Consider the following 18,036-nt stretch of genomic DNA (forward strand, 5'->3'; position numbering starts at 1 on the left):
ATGAAAATGGGATACATATTTGTGAGTCACCAGCATATTGCTGTGTTTTAGAGTTTAGAACTAATCTATTCACATCAGAAACATAAACTGAAAATAACAATGGCCCCATTATCGAGCCTTGTGGAACACCAATTTTTAAAGTCAGAAAAACAGACTGCTGGCCGAATGTACCATTACTACTTACTATTACTAAAAACAGACTGAGATCTATTATTTAAGTATGCTTCAAAAGATTTAAGAGTTTGAGCCAAGAAATCAATATAATTTAATGTAGCCAAAAGCATAGAAAAATGAATGATAGATATCAAACACCTTGCTGAAATCTAGCACAGTAGGTGATTTATTTTCTTCATTTCATCTGATATTGACCATCGCGTGTTATGCGTACCATATGTATATGATGGAATTATCCTATTAGTATCTACAAATTCATTTACTTGCTGAAAAATATATTTTCCAAAATTTTACTGACAGCACTGGCAATATACTTATTGGCCTTAGATCCTTAAAATTTTTGGATTTGGAAAATAATAAGATATGTATAATATCAATAATTTACGAAAAACCCATACTGCCATGTTGTTAAGTAATTTAGTTAGTTGCCATTTAAAAAATAAAAGTGCATTTTTAAATTAAATTTGTATTTATCAAAAAAGAATTAATCAGTATTGAATTAAAACAATTTAAAAATAAGTGTTTTTCAAAGTCACGAAAGGTTAGATCAGTAGTTTACCTTTTAGGTCTTACAGGGTTTCAAATAAATTTTCATAGATTCCAGGATTATGAAAAAAAGAGTTTATGTCCTTAGGCCATTTGAAGCAAATTTTACACTTTACATTATATATGCATTTATTTATTACTTATTTATACTTTAGTAGTAATAGGCTTTTCTCAGAATAACTACGCATAATTAATTTGAATATGGCAATTAATAATTTGAATATGTTTTCCAGGGATTTGTAATAATTTTTATTTTATTCCTGATATTTCATCTAATTTTTTATTCTTCTTTTACATTTGGGTCATTAACAGCCGAGCAATTCGATAAATTTTTAAATTTTAGAACAAGAAATGATTGAATATTAAAATATTTATGCATAACCAAAATGGATGCTATAGCCTCTTCTCTAGTAAAAATAAACCTTTGGGCCTTATCAGCATTTGAAATGAACTAACATTAATTATTTTTTTATTCCAGATAATTATTGGAATTTTCTTTTACACTTTTGGAGACATATTTTACTTTATTCTTGATATTTGAAATTTTCCAGTTTAGTCCAAGCATTTCATGACATTTTTTATACTTCTCAGTCATTGGACGCAACTTTAAATTTTATTTCAGGTATTTAACGTATTTTTTAAGGCACAATGTACTAGGTCAAGGTATTTCGTTTTTAAGATCCATCTATAGATTTAGAAATTCTTTAAGTACTTGGAAATAAGTATTTCCTCGTAAATATTCGGGACCTTAACCATTACCATGAAACAAATTATTTTTTTACTTGGTATGTAAGTTTCCTTTTTAAATTAATTTTTGATGTTAATTAACAGTACTAATACTATTTTAGTATTGAATAGTAATGAAATAAACTCTAAGTCACAGGTCTCAAATTTATTGAATTAAAGTCAGAGGATTACACGTGTTTCGCCAATACTAGGCATCATCTGATCCACTTGTGTATTCACTGATAAAAAGAACGAAAAAAAGAAGTAGAGAATGATACACGATACAAGTCAAGGGTAGAAATTAAGTTAAAATTGGTAAAATCAGACAGAGAATAGTTTTTAAGACTTATAAAGACGTTATGAGGACTAGTAAAGACTTATAAAGATGTACTCTGCTTCTTTTTTTCGTTCTTTTTATCAGTGAATACACAAGTAGATCAGATGACGCCTAGTATGGGCGAAACACGTATACTCCTCTGACTTTAATTTAATAAATTTGAGACCTGTGACTTAGAGTTTATTTCATTACTTTTTAATGTAAGCCGGTCTCATTGCGGAAAGATGAACTATTTATTGGAATTTTAGTTTTGTCCTGATGACGGTTTAAGAGACCAAAACGAGCAACAGAGAATAAAGTTAAAAAAATAAAATTATAATTTAATTTTTAATTTATCGAAAAGCTTTAAACTATTTTCATTAATCATATTTAATATATCTTCATTTTATAAAATAGCTTCATATAACTCATACAACTCATATATGCTCTCTCGGTTCATAGTAGAAATCTTTTCCCCTTCAAAAATATTCTGAAAAAAAAATGTCTCCTTAGTGAATACTTTGTTTCTCGATATTTGAAGGATATTTTTGTTTAATGAAATTAGCATGCCAACGTTTTTAAATTTTGCTTTTTTATGTAGAACTGATACCAGCTTAGTAAAATATGTATATGTATCGGACTCAGATAACGAATTCATGAAATGATATTTAAAGCTTCTGTTACATTAAATAATTTGTTAAAATTGCTGCAATTTAGCTATTCATTTTTAGTTACAGCTTAATTTATTGTGTTTTATTATAATTATTTTTATCACATTATATACCTTAGATTTTAAAAGATAACAGATATAGTAATAGTAGAATGTTCTCCTGGAGTCACCAATTAGTTGCTTTAAAACGTCTTTTCGTAATACCACAGAATAACTTGGGACCTACTCATTTGCAGTTTGAGGGCTTTGGTTAATTAACTTCTTCGTTTATCATAATACAGTTTCTCTTAGCTTATGACCAGTTTTGTGCTTCATTTGTAACCGCTAATGCCCAAATTTTAATTAGTGATTCAATCGTCAGTATATCAAACCAGGTCTATATTTTCATTTAAAAAACTTAATTCTTCTGTCAAAATAGTTAAAGTTTGCTCTTAGTTTTAATGTTTGAAATATATATAACAATGGATGTTAGTATTTTTACTTTCATATTTTTTATCGTATTATTAGTAGAAGTAATAAACAGATAAAACTATGTTAAAATATTATTTCGATTAGTTAATTGTACTTTAAAAATGTAGAAACTGTATTTTAGTACATATTCATTAATGGTTAATATTTTAAGTTCTTTTTTATTTCCAATTACCATCCAAAATAAAAAAAAGCCACTTCTTATGATTAAAACATTAAAGCGTTAAAGCATATGATCTATTATATAGTTAGAACAGAACATGAATCTATTATATAGTTATATAGTTAGAACAGCGTTAATTTTGTCTCCTATTATAAGCGTTTCTCATTTATTCTTTAATTCAAGCCCACGTAGGCAAAGTTTACAGAATATATATAGTATATTCTGTAAACTTTGATGTTTTCAAAGAGAAGCAAGTGCTTTTCTAATACCTCTAATAATATTATATTAAAATACAAATTTCATAAAGGGAATAGAACGACTGGAAATTCAAAGAGTTACTAATCTATTTTCACTAAAAATATATAAAACAAATAATAAAACTCAATTTTTCTGGTAAAAAGTTATTTATAATATTTTATAACAAAACTGCAGTGTTTCTCTTAACACAGTAGCATAAAAAGAAGTGACGACAAAAAGCTACGGTTTCTATATGTTGCCTAAGCGGAAGTGAGATAACAGAAACAGAAAACTGAAGTAGAAAGAAAAGAGAGTGTTTGTCACTCTAATTTTTTTATTAGAATGGCGAAAAGGGTATTACCGTTTTAATCGGTTTGTAGTTTGAAAACTTAAAGATGGTTTATACCCAGTAATAAAAGAGCTTTTCCTCTAATTTGATGGTTTTTATAGCGAAATAATTTATGACAAAACATTACCAACAAAATGCTTAAAATCAAACCTTAAATATATAGCTTTTGTAATTCTTGCTAAAATAAAACGAAAAAAGCCTTAAAAAGAAGTGTCCCCAAATTGTGCAAGTTTTAAATTAAAGCATAACTTAAATGGTCATGATTCGATTTTGATAATAGAAGCTATATATGTATACAAAATATTCTTAAATCAAAGATCAAAATGATTTAAAAAAGTTTTCTAATAAAGAAATAGAATAAAATCGGAAGTTCTATTTTTTTTTATTCCAACTCCTTTACCGTCGATTTTTTTCTAATTTGATAAATGATTAAATTTGGTGGCTAATGGATTTTTTTGTACGGAATTATTTCTTTTCTAGAAATTAATAAAATTATTTAAATAAATTCTAGAATCAGATAGTTAAAGTACAATCTCTCTATCTTCTCTTAAAAAAAAAAATAATCAACATTTTTTTCTTCTAATTTTTTTAATAAAGTTTAAATTTTTGATGAGTTTTGTAGCTTCTTCTTTTTCTCTCTTAGCCGTTGCTCGTCCACTCCTGAACATAAGCCTCTCCAACTTTCTTCTATGTCTTTCTTGTAAGATGTAGCTATCAAATACCTTTTTTTTTCAAGTTTATTAGTATACCTTTTCTGTTTAAATATATCCCATCCTCCCAAATGCAGCAAACGTTAGGGCAATTTTTCTTTTAATTTCTGCTTCCTATTTTGATCTTATGTCCTAGATATGTGTAATCGCGGACTTTTTGTATTTTTTTGTTGCCAATGAACACTTCAATTGCATCAACTTATTACATTTGTTTTTTCGTAGTTGGTTCTATTTTGATTTGTATCGATACATTCTTTAGTTGTTGTGAGATTTTTTTGTTGTTATGAGATATTTCCCGGAGGCTTTATTATTTTTCATCTGTTTTAATGCATGTCTTATTTCGACGTTAATTTGTGGCATGTCTTCCGATCCTATGTTAAGAATGTGTGACGACGACAAGGTGTGGTCTGGTCTTCTTGAGGTATATCCTGGTAGAAACTTTGGATTTTTTTAATTTAATTGTGTTTTTGTTAATTTAATTTTAGTGTTGTACTCTCGAATCGTCCTATTAAATGTTTTTCTTTATATTCTTATTAAGCTACTTATGTCGGTCAGTACCTTTCCTGTATCTTTTTCTTTCTACCATTAATTCTACTGTTTCGTTCTTTATCTTGATACTCCCGCTTAATTACTTAAATAACTCCTCTATATCTAGATCTTCAGGGGACCATAATCAATTTTCTAATTTTGTTGATATCACTAATATTTGTTAATTCCCCATTTGTTACGAATCTTGGTTTTTTAAATAGTTTCCTTTTTTGACAATTTTGGTTTAAATTCTAAAATTGCTCCTACTTCCCTATGATCGTTATCGGTATTAAGTTGATTAGGAATGGTGACATCTTTATAGATTTTTCTACAGTTTGAGAAAAGATACTCAAATTTCGTTTTGAATTAAATGACTCAATTCAATTAGTTTTTGTCTTTTATAAAATATCACCTTTAATCAAAATAAATGAAGTTTTACCTAAAAGTTTTCTGTAAACGTAAAGTTTATGTATTAAAGGCTCCTACTATCAAACACGAAATAAAATGAGAAAGACGTTAAAAAAAGGAAATACTAATATTTGCATCATCATATAATTAGAAAAAACACGTATGAATACGAAAACTAGACCATATTTAAAAATTGGAAAAAAATTAAATAGAAATACTAAAAAAGTATATCCTTTTCAAACAAAACAAACTAAAACCAAAAAGTGTGCTGCGAGTGCCTTTACTTATGTGTCCCTTGTCCCATACGGGGTAAAAAAAAATAATTGAATATATTGGCCAGCAACAAACAATTTAGAACCTCTGGAAATATATGACCAAGGGCTAGATATTGTATCGGAACTTGCTCGATATAAACTATGCTGTCAGAAGCACGCTCTTTTTTATTATCAACCGATCGGTAAACCTCCACCTTACTTACGCTGCCTACCTACCCTTAAATCATTTTTAATTGTTTATCAACAAAACTGTATTTTGGATTTATGATAGATTAAACTAACTTATGCTAAAGCTTAACTATAAAATAAAAGTAGAACAGTACAAAAAGTGACGTTTTACTTTGTTATAACACTATGTTGCGAGAAACGTGAGTCGGAAAAGCTGAAAAGGGCCAGAAACAATAGTTAAAGATACAATAGATGCAGATAAAGATACCTTTAGGTAAAACGTTTTTTTTACTTATAGATAAAGAGGATCGTGTTTATAGATGATGTTTTTAGGAAATCTTGAGAATTATACAAATATTTATAATACTGGCAGTGGCGTCCAAAAATTGTTGACATCCTTAAGGAAGATCTTTTTTTGTAAAACAGATAGTTGCTACGAAGACATTTGAATCCGGGTTTAATCTGGAAAGAAATTTTAAAAGGAATTGAATAACTTGAAACTGGGCTAGATCAGAAAAATCTGGCAAAAATTTTGGATCTATTTTCCTAGTAGAAATGAGAAACAAATAATGTTAAAAAACGACCATGGTCGTTTTGTTGCACTGTTCGTGGAATGAAATATCAGTTTAATACATACAGCTTTTGTTTAGCAGATTTTGTAGAGGTTTCGGGCTATCACAAACCGTTAGTTAATATGAGCAAGAACTTCATGTCAATAGACTACTCAGATTCCATTGGTTTACTATAGGCAACATCACCCTAAAATTAACTTGGTGCAAAAAGCATGTTAATTAGAACCAAAAAAGACGACAACAGTATTGCTGTGAAAACCACAACACTGTCAAAGTCATAATTAAATATTTGCACTAAATACGCTATTCACTAATAAGTACGAATCGTGCTAAACGATTACGTAAGCAGCTCCAGATGCGAAGGAAATCTTTAGTAGCTCTTCATCTCTCACACTGTCGATGCGCTCAATCTCTGTATAAGAAATATTTCCAGGAATTTCTAAAAATAGTAAAAAGTTAAAATATTGGCTTTTTTACTAGCAGTTTTTCTCTGTACTCCAAGTGTTGTTAAAAGTGGAAGTAATTTTAGTATTAGAAGTTTGCTGTACTCTTAAATGTAAGTGTTGGGTAAATAGGTGTCAAGTATTATGCATTTGAAGTAGTGATGTGTAAAAAATGGATTCTTTTTTACAATATTAAAGGGATGTAAAGAAGTAACCCTTATGTGTATTTTAATGTAACTTTTGCCTTTCCTGGGATAAAATTCAACATTTGGTTGTGTTCGTTGGTTGATCCTTCGAAGTCAATAGTAGAATCAGTTACGCGGTTCTACGTGGTGTAACATTAAGTGTTGCACTCCCCTTAGATGTTGGAATTCAGGAAGACCCTACCCCTCCAACCGTTTTATAGAGGATTTTTGATTTTGTTTTTGTAGTGATTTTAGAAAAAAATTAGTCTAGAGAGAGAAAATGAAAGTCAGTGAACAAGACAATGTAATCGATCGATTATTTTGGTATGCAATTAGGAACAGTAAGAGGAATTTATTCATCTTTCATTCTTATGCAGCAATTGGAAAAATGCAGAATTTCTTATTGCATTAAAACAAATATATTTTCATTATATAATGCAATATATAGCAGATATTTCCTTTATAGAATCCTACAATAAATGAAAAGATCGGCGACAAGAATATGTTTGAGAGAAGCAATTTTGAATCAATCCTAATTTAATGTATTTCAATAATGAAGTACCTAATGAGCTTTCCAAGAACGTGCATTTGTTTGCGGAGTTTGTATTTATTGCTGTACCAACAACACAGAGTTATTGCATTTGAGAGGTCTCTGCAGGTTGATTCAGCATATACAGACTTTTTAAAGATATTTGATAGGGTTAACAATGTATTGCATGTCAGGAAGTTGAATGTTTTGTAAATCTCTGGTTCTATGTTGAATTGGTTTTTTAGAAATATATTTAAGGGATAGAATAAAGTTGATAAGAATAGCTACATTTGCTTTTATGTTTTTTTATAAATGATATATCTGGTTGCATATCAGTAAAGTTCATTTGCAGAGAATCTAAAACTAAATAGACTAGCGCATAAATTTTAAGATATACCATTAATTTAAAGAGTTATTCCAGAAGTTATCGCCATTAGGGTCAAGTAAGTTACCTGAAGCAAAAATGCTTTTTTATATTATTATGCTATTGATATTGGTGTACAAACTAGATTATTTATGGTCAAAGATTTTCGTATATTGATAAATTATAAGTTAATATATAATGAACTAGTTCATATAGCGGTAGAAAATTTTTTGAAGATAATAGCGTTTATTTTTTGGCACTGCTTAAGTCTATCTGTCCAAACATTGGGGAACATGGTGGTTTAATTTCGAATGCTTATTTTAATGTGGGTATTGATGCGGTCGAAAGGGTATAAACTAAGTTTTTAGTATAGTAACAGAACAAGAAGTTAACTATTAACGCCAGATTGTGATCCCTTAACGGACAACAGCATCTTCACTCAACGGCACAGGCAGTGGAATATCATTTGAAAACTTATGTTTGTTCTGACCGATACAGAACAAGATAACTCCATGTATCCGGCTTTAATGTAAGTAGTCGAATCATCCCGTTTGTTCTATAAAAGTGAGTTATTAAAATATATCAAAAAGCTTTATTTATGCTATTTATAAAAAATTAACTAAGGGAAAACTGTCCAACTCATAAATTGAAGAAATACACACTCGTTTGGAGAAATAAAGCAACTTCTTCATTTTCACTCTAGAGATTTATCATTGCTTATACAAGACCTACAATGGCTTAGGCAATTTTCAGATAAGTCCTCTCTTACATTAAAAATTGCTTGAGAATTTGAAATTCAAAGCATTCAAAACTAAAATCTTCATTAAATGCCGTCCAAAACCTTGCTCGCAGTAATTTAATAAATACTATAACTCTAAATATTCTTCTTACTGATTTAAAACCTAGAATATTCAATTAAATTCAAATAATTCGAGCTGGAAGTCCGCGAGATATTTCAGATACTTAATCTTTTATTTTGAAGCTCAAAAACCCTCTAGGACGGTCATAACTCCAAAACTCGAACAACAACCTATTAGAAGACCTTCTCTTTAACCACCTAAATGTTCAAATTGTGGTCGTATAGGGCACTATACCTATGACTGTGGCTTTTCACAAGCATAGCAACCTATCCTTGCTATTCCTACTGGTACATTTGAGTTATTTTCATAAGAACAATAGTCATTATTGCTAGAGTATTCAAGAAAAACGAAATATACATTGATTACAAACAGAAAGCTTTTTATCAACGCAGACTCTATACAATTGACCTTAACCTAGGTCAACTTAATACCCCTTCCTTTATTTGAACAAATAACGAAAAAAGAGTAAACTCTATAAACAGCAATCAACAACGTGCGCATTATATGAATTTTAGTAATTCTGATACACCAGACTCCGAACAATATGATAGTAATCAAGAATCCTACCGACTGCGCTAATCTCTTTAAAATTTTATTTTACTTTTTAAAAAAAGCTTTATTTATAAAAATAATTACTAATTATAAATATTAATTATAAAAATAGAATAAAAAATTCAAATTTAAATAGACATATAATAATTATGCATTTGATAGAACTAACTTATAATTATAAGATTTGTCGTATTTCTACGCAATGGTAGAGCTGTGTCAGCTACTTCCATGATTAAAGAATCGGCCACAGACAGTGGTACGGCTGTGTCAGCGGTTTCCATGTTGAAGGAATTACGTCGCCAATTTGCCAATCAGCGGAAATCCTAATGTTTTTGATTTCTAGAATTGCTGACTCTATTGTGTGTTGTAAAATAACATACAGTATCAGACAAAATTGAAGCAACTTTTGTATATTTATAAAATTAAAGCAAAAATTCTTAAAATAAAAACTATAAAACATAAAATAATAATATTTGGTCCAGTAACCGTTGTTTTCAATTACGGCTGCACAACGTCTGTGCATAGAACCAATTTTTTATTCGAATTTGGTTGTCATTTGGTGATTCAATTTGATTAAGATCCGGTGACTGAAGTGGCCACTTCAAAACTTTAAAGTTGTTTTCCGTAAACCATTGCTTTATAATTTTGGCGGTATGTTTAGGATCATTGTCATGTTGGAACAGGAATTTTAACGGCATTTCCTATTCTTTTGCCTTTTGGCCGACGTATCCACCTCGTCATCCATTACGCTATCGCTATCGAAAATGCAAAACTTTATTAAATTACGATAAAAAGTTGCAAAAAGTAATATACTGACCCTCAGGAAAGGTTTCTTTGCAGGTCATCTTGCTTTTAAACCAGCTTTAACTAAACGTATTTGAAATGTTCTTGAGGACACACTTATACCTTCCAGATTGGCCAAAATTTGTGAAGCTGACACCTTAGGATTACCTTGACTTATCCTCTTTATACGCCGGTCTAGTTTTTTCGAGGTTTTTTTGTGGCAGCCATCTGTTTATTTCAAATTTCTTAATAGTTTTTGAAACGACCTCTTTTCCGACAGAAAATACACACACATTATATATGTGTACTTTATACACATATATAATGCGTTCTTTCATAACAATTGAAAAATTAATTCCACGAAACAAACTTAAATAAGAACAAAATACTAATATTACATTTTTGGAAAAGTTGCTTCAATTTTGTCCGAAAAAATTATCAGCATATTCTGGAATATTAAAGCTATTTTTGAAGATAAACGATTCGATGGTCAAACTAAATATAAGCACGTTTGTCTGAGGTAAACTGTTGCAAAAATTAAATATATTTTAATATGGAATTTAGAATATGGGTCAACTAATAGGTTTTATAGGTTTTTAAACGTTTCTTCTTCTGTCCTATATTGTACGTGGATGGTTTTCTATTTTACATTTACATATATGTTACACATATTACATTTACGTTATTCATTTCCTTTTGAATCTGCAGAGTATATATCGTCGTAGAACTATGCTATGAACTTTTTTGTCCGAATGAGATTTTAAATGGGACAATTCTTTGGTCGAATTTACTCTTTTTCATGAGATTTAAAATTCCTAATAAGGTTACTAGACATAGAAATCACTTTGCTTTATCAAGACCTTTATCTAAGTATTGCTAATATTCTCGTATTCCGCATGTTAAGGATTACATTTTTTCTTCCTGAGAGTGATGCAACAGTAATTGGCGCAAATCTGAAGAAACGAAGTAATATGTTTAGGATTTGCTTTTAATTATTTTTTCAATATTAAAAATTACTTTCTAAACAAAATTGAGTATTATGCAGTTATATATAATAAAGGAAGTTTCCTAAGAAGTATCTTTTTTTATACATTTAGATGTTTGTCATTTAAGAAAAAAAAATTAATTTTAAGAGTTAAAAAACCTATATAAAAGAATATTATTCTCTCTTTAAATCTTCAACAAAACAATAAAAAAGTCATCACGTCTGCCTTCTTTTCAATAAAAAGCAACCTTTTATAAACGAAGCTCTAATAAAACTCACATTTAACAGTGAACTTTTTATTAACGAGAATGACTGGCGCTTTTAAGATGCCTAGTTAAAAAGCCGTCTATTTTTATTAAGGCAGATGACGCGGACTCTTCAACTTAGAACCCGGCGGCTGCACAAAAATAAATTTTAAAGGAAAATCGATGCTCGTTTCCTAAACGGCGATTTGGTTATCCCGCAGTGGCCGATATCAGGAAATTAGGAGATTAGACGGACCGAGCTTGCAGGTTTTCATTTTCCCTCCCAGACGGAATAGCATCCGATTTCTGGATACTGATTTCGTTTGCCCTTTTTGGTTTGCTTAAATTCGTTTGGTCGGAAGTATTTAAAAGAAGAAAAAGTGCAAAAATAGGGAGATCTTTTTAATTAAGGAGATTAATAAAATAAAAGCAATAGCGTTCATTTTTGTTATTTAGATTTACTTTAGCGCTTATCGTATTTTTATTTTTCACAGGGTTTTACTAATTAAGATGCTGATCCTTAAGGGTCTTCCTTAGGTGATTTTAAGAAGAAAAGTTCGCATAAAGCTATATTCTAAACCCCTTAACTTTTGAACTACAGAGCGTAAATCTTAAGTAAAAAATCGTTTTTTCATCATGACCTTAGAACATTGAAGGGCTAGAATTAGCTTTGCCGTGGAAGTATGGGCAGTTTGTTTGCTTGCAACATCTGTGATGCAATGATGTCAAATGCTTATGTAGAAATGGCAAAAACAAACACACATTATAATATAAAAAATTTATCAGTTATTTTGACAGGCGCAAGACAATACTATTTCTCTTTAATAAAACATGAGGCATTTTTTTTCTCATAAAACTTGATAAGATACTCTATAAAGAAGTCAACATTCAAAGTTGAATGAACATAGATAACGTATATTAAAGAAAAAGACAACAACATCGCAACGCCGCTGGATCGCATTGTTAATTCCACCGACATAAGTAATCTTTACCAGTGACGTCGTCAAAAAATATTTACATGATAAATAGTTTACATGATAATATTTTTTAATTATTCTACGTTTATGACGACGGTTGACCCTTGGTATGATCTTATGACAATATCCGTATTTACTTATGAAAGATCGGCTTAAATCGCCCTTTTCCCATGGTGCGGCACACATGGTACAAGTTTGGTACAAGTTTTTACCATCGTAACAGTTTACAAAAACACTCAAATGAGACCTTATTCCTTTTTCAACCAAAAACTTAAGAAAAAACATAGAGCTTCACAAATGCCGCGTGTAAACACGAAGCCGTTTGTCAAAGTGACATTTCGCAAGATGACATCAGCTTTTGCCTGCAGTGTTGCCATTTCAAATTTTTTAGAAGCGGTTAAATTAACATTATTATATGTGTTGATATATTATGTATATAATATTTCCTTTTTTGAAAATGCGTAATGCGTAATGCGTAATGCGAAAATGCGTAAACAAAACACTTCCCTTGCCCCTGTGCACATGTTGAACTCAAACAAAATTATTGTTTCTACCTAGATATTTTAAAGTTGTACCAGTGGCGTTTATACAAAAACGTAGACTAAATATTTTTTTAAAACGCCGCTACTTTTTCGTAAAATAAAATATTATTTTTATAATCCCCATTCATTTTACATGCGATTATCGCGGAAAAAAATTAAAATATTTGTATGCATGGTGAATTTACTAGTAAGAAATTTTTTATAACAAAATACTTAACTGAAAAAAAAATAAATATAAACTGACAAGAAATAAAGAAAAATCATTAATAAAAAAATACAAAAGCAAAATCATACAAACAAAAAGTAGATTCTAGAAATAACATCAAAGAAACATGGAAATACATAAATCAAGCCACCAATACGCATAAATAAAAAAATAATGAAATAAATAAAATTCAAAGTGACAACCTAATAGTAAGAGACTTGAAAGACATAAACAACAAATTTAATTTATTTTTTACAAATATCGGCATAAAAATGGCTGATAAGAAAATTGAGCAAAATACAGATAATTAGAACTAAAAAACACCATCTATTAAAGACAAATATAGAGATTCGCTTTTTTTATTGCCAATAAATGAACTTGATATAAAAACTATTATAAGTTCTTTAAAAAATAATAGTAGCCAGACAATCAAGCTAATAAAAAAATTAGGCTTATATCGAGTAATATCGTAAAGCAAATGCGTCACATTATTAATATTATGTTCTTAAGTGGAATTTTCTTAACGTGTTTAAAAGGCAATTGTTATCCTAGTTTATAAATAAGGTAACGCACTTAATACGAATAACTATAGACCAATTTCACCCGATTAGTAACTTTGCAAAAATTGCAGAAAAAGCTATTAAAATACGGCATCTTACACATTTGAAAAAACATAATACAATTTCTGAATCTCAATTTGATTTTAACGAAGGGTGTTCAACAACGGATGCAATTTACAAAGTTACTAATTTTGTTCAAACGAGCTTAAGTAGTGGTCGCAAGCATCTGACTATATTTTTAGATTTGGCCAAGGCCCTTGACACTGGGGATCATAAGATTATGTTTGAGAGTATGGTTGGTTTTGGAATAAGAGGGATTACAAGGAAGTTACTTACAAGTTATTTGGATCATAGAATTCAGAGTATGAAAGTGAATAGCGTGGAGACAAGCATGTATTATCTGGAGATGTACCCCACGGTACAATTTTAGGAGTTATTTTCCTTTAATTGGACGTAAACGCAATGTTGGAGATTCCCATTGAAAAAGGTTTCACTTGCGTTGCATATAATGGTGGTATTGTCGTTGCCGACAGTACTTGGGAAAATATAAAATTGAGGGAGAGGAAGCTCTAATAAAAATGTCATATTGGCTTAGCTTATAACTATCTTACCTTTAATACTGACAAAACTAAGTTTATGACTTTTTCCTTTAATTTTACGCAGCAACCTGATATTGAAAGCTTGTATATATCATTCTTGTTCTGATAATAAGAACTGCAATAAGTTGCAATACAGCTACTACTTCCAATATAAGGTACCTAGGGGTACCAATAGATCAGCATTTAAAGTGGTATATTCATATCGATGTTTTAGTAAACAAAATTCGTAAATTGCTTTATAAATTTTATCAACTAAGAACTTTTTTAAGTAATAACACTTTAATACAAGTTTATAGCTCTTTAATCGAGTTACTAATTCGATATAGTTTGCCTGTAGAGAAATGAAAAACCTATCTCAGGGAACTATTGTTCTCTGGTGCTTGAATTAAAGTTATTGTATATTATAGATACTTACTTACATGAATTCTATTCATGCATAAACACTCAAACCTTTACTTTCTTTCTTTTTTAAAAATATAAGAAACAAAAAACTTTAAATAATCAGTGGGCAAGTTCTTCAAAGACAATTGAAATTTAAATAATTGCTTGTTATAGTCGGATTAAAAAAATATATAAAACTGCAAATACAATATCTATTTTTAGGAGATTAGGATATCTTCTACGTTATAGCTAGATAAATTTAATATTTTATAAATGTTCAATTAATTAATAAGTATATTATTTTACTATTTCAGAATAACACTCTAATTATAGAAGTTTAGCGGTACTTTCATATTAATTCGTTCAAAAAAGTTTCATACTACAGGGTCTTCCAAATTTGATTCTAAGGATGCCAACTTTCAACACTATGCAGCCTAAAAGTTAAGGAGTTTAAGACATAGCTTTCTTTGAACTTTTCTTCTTAAAATTATTTAAGGATTAACGCCATTGAGGATAAGCATTATTCTGTAATATTAACTTTCACGACCTAAACAATATAATAAAAAGCACAAATAAGAGAGCGGAAGCTATTAAATTATCTAATATAATGTTGATAAAAAAGATAATTTATTTAGCAATGTCACGTATTAAGCAAGAATCGTGGGTAAAAATTATCAACTTTTTTTGATAAATTATCAAATATCAAATTTGTTGACGAATAATTCATCAAATAGATTAATGAAATACTCAAGTGGCCAATTATATATTTTCAACCCTTTTTATGTCATTGCTCTTTCTTAATAATTTCATAATCCTAAAAATTTAACCAAATATATTCATTACGATTTAATTATATTTGGGCGATCTAGTATACAGCCCTAAATATATGTTCACAATTCACATTCTTAATCAAACCGTATAATTAATAATTATTCGGTAAATATATTCTTCATAATTAACCTTAAGGGTTAGTGGGTTAAAAATATAATAAAGTGAACCTTACTGGATATTTTTCTTTAATGTAAGGCCAATATCTGTTAGTAAATCTAAACACAATCATGGAAAGCATGGCAAATATGGAACTGGTAAGCTATGTTTTGCATTAATCAACAAATGTGATACATATACATACATGGTGTCTCGAATTGCATGCTTTGCTTGCGAACGCTACGTTTTTGAATCAGAGTGTTAAAGTTAAAAAAAATGATTTAGTCATAACTTCTTTAATACGTTTTAAAAATGGTTTTCAATCGCTTTTTCTAAATGCAACAATTATTTGTCAAATCCTCATTTATTGTAAAGCAAATTCCTTACCTTTTTTCTGTCCAAAATTTTCGAGTTAAAAATATTTTGCAGGTTCTATGTCAGTTTTCATGGTAATAAAAATACACACACTGCCTAAAGAAAAATATTACTGGAGATCATAGGCCATCGTATTTATGACCTTGAGACAAAAACTCAAAATTCACTTTTAAAAAACGCTTGATTCAATGATGAATTTTATCCATTGGAAGAGTGCACGGAAGCAAAAACGGTTGAATATCCAAATAATTATTAGCAAAATTTTACAGAAGACTCATGATGAATTAATGGAATTTCACTGAAAGTTTCCAAAGGTCAAAGAGAGTTGAGAAAAAGCCAATGAAGTATCCTTGTCTCATAGATTTCATGTCCTTGAGCAATCTGTAAAACATTAATAGATTCTGAGTACTACATGAACTAGAAGTTCACATAAGGATCCTGATCAATTTATGGAGCCGTGCCTAAAGTTATCACAGCCCAGAACTTGCAAATGGCAAAAGGTTATCTCAGTTTTACGTTTTAGACTAGGTCGAAAGAGCTTGAGCTCATCCTATCCTTTTCTGACTTAGGCGGCGAAGAATGTTCTAACAAAATATTCAAACTTCTCAAAGGAAATTCTAGTTGGATTTGATATTTGTGGACATGAATGAGATCCTGAGCTAATTTAGAAAACACAGGGTTTGCTCTCGAACAATGGATTCTGTCAATTTAAATTGCTGACAAAGCCTTGGATATCTGGATCGTTACCAAGAGTGATCAGAAGCCAAAAAACTTTGAAATGCAGTGAGTCGCAGTAGGCATAAAGATGTTAGCTCATCTCATCCTTTCCTTAACGAAATGAAAAATTTCCTTATAGAACATCTAAATTTCTCGAAAGAAATTCAAACTAGAGCTGATAATCGTTGACTTGGATGAGATCTTGAGAGGCAATCTAGGATACTCAAAATTTACTCTCAAAGCAGGACTAATAAATGAATGAATTATGTTCATTGGGGATACGTTAGTACCTCAGACAAGAATCAAAAATAAATAACTTTACTCTAATGAAGTTGTTGTCGCTTTTTTCTCTAATATACATTATCTACGTTCATTAAACTTTGAATGTTGACTTCTTTATAAAGTATCATATATCATATTTTATGGAAAAAATGCTTCATATTTTGTTATAGAGGAATAGTATTGTTTCGTGCCGATCAAAATAAGTGACAAATTTTTATGATATTATAAAGTGTGTTTTTTTGCCATTTCTATATAAGCATTTGACATCATTGCATCAGAGATGGTGCAAGCAAACAAACTGCCCATAGTTCTACGGCAATGCTAATTCTAGCCTTTCAATGTTCTGAGTAGAAAATTAAATTTATATGTTTAAACAGAAAATGAAGGCTTATTCTGGATCATAATGCGCTAGAAAAGTTGGAACACTGCATTCTAATTCTAAGACACCCTTTTTATATTTTTTTAAAGTAAAAATTTCTTTTTTTATGCATTGTAAGTAAAGTCCTACAAATTCTTTAAAGACGTTTTAGGTCCCTTTTTTCTTAAAATCCCTCTTTTTCGAGCTTTTTCAAAGGCTATGATATAAATGTATTTTAAGATGCCACTAAGTTGCTTCTCTTCAAAGATCGTAAAAATGATGATTGATACCTTACAGGATGTAAATTTTGCTGCATCAAATTATAATGATATGAGTTTGTAATGTTGGGATATGCCGTGCGATATTTTCGTGTAAACGTGTACTTGTGCAGTAAACCATAAGGTATAAATTCTAAAGGCCATAAAGACCAGTGACAACAAAATGATGTTAGATATTTTGAATATATATAAAATATGTATTTAGAGCACATTCAACTTCTCTCTATATAATATAGATTATATTTGGAAAATATTGATATCAAACTTTCCATTAATAAATCTAGAGAAACTTTGAAAATATTAAGATAGGACTTATAATTAAATAGAATACATTTTCTAAAGAATTTAGTGCTCTTAGGATAGTTGCTTTTTTGACTTTTTAAAACTCTTTGGTACGATACTCTATATAATCTTTTCTTCATAGTTTAATAATTGTGACTAATAGGTATTGTGTCAGTATTTTTACTGACCTAAATTTTCATAGATCACCTATCTTAAGTACATGGAAAAATTAACCAAAAGAATTATTAAAGCTCTTTATCATCATAAAAGGAAAAGATAGTTAAAAGGTCATATATA

This window comes from Anthonomus grandis, chromosome 3, assembly GCF_022605725.1.
Source record: "Anthonomus grandis grandis chromosome 3, icAntGran1.3, whole genome shotgun sequence".
NCBI lineage: Eukaryota > Metazoa > Arthropoda > Insecta > Coleoptera > Curculionidae > Anthonomus > Anthonomus grandis.